The sequence below is a fragment of the Amphimedon queenslandica genome, unplaced genomic scaffold, assembly GCF_000090795.2.
Source record: "Amphimedon queenslandica unplaced genomic scaffold, v1.1 AMPQUscaffold_10461, whole genome shotgun sequence".
Lineage (NCBI taxonomy): Eukaryota > Metazoa > Porifera > Demospongiae > Haplosclerida > Niphatidae > Amphimedon > Amphimedon queenslandica.
The window spans coordinates 1-2542 of record NW_003549275.1 but is presented as its reverse complement, the minus strand read 5'-3'; positions in this window follow the sequence as shown (position 1 = coordinate 2542).

Here is a 2542-nt window from a genome sequence, read left to right as displayed (position 1 = left end):
ATCTGCCTAAATGGTACAGAAGGTGATAAGGACAAGGACAAGGCGGGTCTTGATAATGATGATGATGAAGTTTCTGATGAGGACTGACTGACTAGTCAAGGACATTTGTCAATAACATTAATATTACATTATAATGTATAATGCTCATTAATTTATTTTTTAAAATTAATGAACCACAATAAATATACATTATTATTGTTCCAATCACTGGTTACAGTTGCTCAAAGTTTGTGATTTAGCCTCTTCGAAAAATTTTCAGGCAGCACTGGGGAAAGCAAGAGCAACCAAACTATCTCAGTCTCTTTTAAATATCTAGGCAAATTTTTTGTGCTTACTCTATCTTTTAATAGAGCTTCAGATGCTAAAATAAATTTCAGCTTTTCTTCTTTCTCCTACCCACGTGCCATGTTTATCTGCACTGCACTGCTAGGTGCTGACCACACCTAAAATTTATTTTATGGATCAGTGCAGTAATTGGCTAATTGCATTGTTGCACTTTGTCAAAATCCTTTTTTCAAATATCAAGTTGCTTATATATATAATATCATGATGGGAGCAGTACAAGTAACATATTATCCCTCGGCTAGGTGAATCTCAGCAGGCGAGTCCACGCACCATGGTGCTTCATATTAGGCTAGCATGAAGGCAGGCAGGATTGCTGCGCTAGAGAGAGAGAGCTAACGATGCCTCATGTTGACACCCAAACACTGATTATTAATAACACAGCATGGAACATATATACAAAGATAGTTTATGAATATTTATGAGTTCTGATATGATGTCATGATGAGTCAGCTCACTACAGATCTAGCAATGACTTCAAGATTATAAATTGACATGCTAGAAAAAACAACATGATTGCTATTATAGATTAAAATAGACCTATTATTACTCATGCTATTAATAGGACAAGCCTGATCCAGTCCATGTAGAGTAAGTTTCCTTACTGCAGTCATGTTGACATCATAATTACTAATGTTAGTAGTTCTAATGAAGCAGAAGATGGTATTATTGTATTGAGACATATCCCTAGCATACACTGATAAAGGATGAGAAGGTGACTGAGTAACTGAACTACAGTCATGATCAGACACATAATACTGACCAGAGGAGACACTGGAGGAGCTACTGGAGAATAAGAGAACAACCACTAATAGGAGAGACATCAGTAGCTACTGTGACTGTCTGTGCTGACCAATTAGTCCATTCACTCAGTATAAGCCTAGGAGGTATTGTTTACAAAAGTAATTATGATTAGATCTATGATGAGCAGTACTCATGATTTTAGATTTACCAGTGAATGTTATTGTGTCAACAAAGCTGTTCTTGGGATATAGTCTTTTCCAAGGCTTGACTCATATTCTCATGTCAAATTGTTGATACTGTTTGAGTGCTAATGCATGAGCTACTCATCATGAAATGTTAGTATTTATATTCTTAAATTAAGTTAGACAAAAGTCTTATGACTGCCTCTAAATCATAGTAAGTGTTTATGTCCATGGCTTCAGATTTTATAGTGATGACATGCAAAAGTAGTCTTGCACAGCCAGACTACTCCCCAGCCTACGTGACTGTATAGGCTGGGGAATGGTTGGAGTAAGTGAGACTAATGTAAAAGCACTAAATTAAATGTTTGAAAAATAATTAATAACAATTAACAATAGATAAATAAAAGTATGAGGCAGCAAAAACTATTAAAGATTATGATTAAAACAAATCAACAACTGATTCACGACTATTATTCAGTCTAACATCAGTAGAAGATGGTACAATTTCTTTCATTTGTTGATCAACAGTTAGATGTGATTCATTTACATCTAAAAGAGGATCATCATCTTCATCTTGTTTCTTGAATAACATCTTAATTAGAGCATCATAACATTTCATATGTGATAACTGCAGGTAAAGATGATAAACAACAATCAAAATAAAACTAAAAATAAAAACAGATAAACAAGTATTGTACCAGATCAATACTTTACTGTCATCAGTAAAGGCTACAGATAAAGAAGCCATAATGCACAAGTTTAATAGGAACCAAACTTCAAGTACATTGTTCATTCTCTTCTTGTATACTCCACCAAAACAATAACCCAATGATAGCACAAGAGCTAACACTGTCAATAGCATTGACAATAGGAAGTGCTGTGACTGAATGAAACTGTCAACTAAAGTAACTGATAATAGTACTGGTATCCTAGCCACTAGCAGTAGACCAGGCCAGAACCGATACTCATCTTTCATTGGACCACTATAAGCATCAATAATAGGCTTTAAACGACTCCAGCTCTTAAACAGTTTGAAATGTGACAAATATGTCTCCAATACAGGATGAAATAAAAGGAACAGTGTGTATGGTATGACAAAAAGAATAGACACCAATAGGGTAAATCCAAATAGTCCAGCATGCTTCCCTTTAGCATATTCAACATTAGGATCCTCATACCATAAACTAACTGATTTTACTGACTCATTTGTACAGTGAAGAGTTACCTCACGCTTGTGTAGTACAATAACAATAGTACGTACTACTTTAGTATAT